Source organism: Condylura cristata, unplaced genomic scaffold (genome assembly GCF_000260355.1).
Source record: "Condylura cristata isolate star-nosed mole 26May11 unplaced genomic scaffold, ConCri1.0 scaffold00030, whole genome shotgun sequence".
NCBI lineage: Eukaryota > Metazoa > Chordata > Mammalia > Eulipotyphla > Talpidae > Condylura > Condylura cristata.
The window spans coordinates 1,824,346-1,825,886 of NW_004567131.1; positions in this window are offsets into that span (position 1 = coordinate 1,824,346).

Below are 1,541 nucleotides of genomic sequence, written 5' to 3' on the forward strand. Positions count from 1 at the left end.
CATCGCCCTACCCCTGCGCATGCGCCTTCCTTCTCAGCGCAGTGCGCCCTTTGCCTCCGACCGTCGGGAGTTTGCGCATGCGCCCTCAGATGGTGGCGGAGCTGTGCTACCGTCTGCCTAAGGCGCAGGTGCCGGGAGTGGAATGGTCCCGTGTCCCCTCGGTCCGTGTTTTAAGGCTCTGTGCGGTACTTACGTTTTGTGTTCACAAGGAAACGTGCGTGAGAAAGCCTGTTCTGCTCCACGTGAGCGCAATCACCCCCCCCATTCCTGCCCCTGGGATGCAAATTTGAGAACTGTAATCCCCCCACCTTCACGGAAACCGCACTTCTGGAAATTTGGATTCTGGAAGCTTTCCTTAAAAAGGAAGCTTTGGTGCGAATTCGAAATATTTACCCGGTGTTCACGAACGTAGCTGCAGAGTAGAATTACCTGGTTAAACCTGCTCAATGTCTGGGCTCCATCTCCAGAAATTTGGATGCATTGTCTTTAGTCTTAGGCAACTCTTGAGCCTCCGGATTTTGCGTTTTTGTGTTTAAACGCACCAGCAATTTCTGAAGTTCACTGGGCTTGGGACTCTGCTAAGGCCGTCTTTCCACCAAGCTTCTTTCCTCAGTACTAACGCAACCTAGCCAAAGGCACTCCGGTACCAAAAATTGAGTGACTTTCCCCTTCACTTAACCACTTGAATGGTTTCAGTCAGCAAAATGAAGTGTCAATGGCCTTGGGCCAGATATACCTGTAAACTCTTTCAATCTAACATGTGTACAGTTTGACTTGTGATCAATCATTCTCCATCCTGGCTGAGAAAGCAATTTCAGTGAGTGCTCAACTTAATTGGTCTGTGCCTCCACAGGACCCGCAGGGCTCTCCTTAGCCGGCGGTACAGGAAGGAATCATCCTAAAAATAAAATAAAATAAAAAGTTAGGTGCGCACGATGTAGCTGTCACCGCTGATTCTGCAGCATTTTGTAACGCTGCATCGCCGGTAATGTATGAATTTACACCTAGATTTGTATTTCACCTTCTTTCAAATTGGAATAAAAAATAGCTGGTGTAGCCCAGTATTCCCAAACTCCTCCCCCAACCTCTCTCTACCCCACAACAACACACTTTTCCCCACATGGGAGTGACTTACAAAAGGAAGAAGTCGTACATCGTCATATGCATACACGTGTTTCTCTCAAAAACATTCATTTTTAAGGCTAATTATATAATATTTTCTATCACTGAAACAAATTTTATACTTGCAAGGCTCACCCTGGTTAGCTTATTTTCTTTTTTGCTATCCCTGGAATTCTGGTAGCTCTTAGAGGATGTCAGGTCGCTCAAAGAACGCAGAGACTCCAGAATTGATGTCTCAGAACAATTAACTCTTCTTCCATAGTTGGATATTCTTTTCCACTAAAAAGTATTTTTTGGGGTGGTGACTACACAGGAGTCTTTACTTCATGATAACTCATTGAGTTGAACCTTTCGATTTGTAGTTTGCTCTGTGAGCTATAGACCTCAATAACTACCTACCAGAAAATTTTTATTAGAAA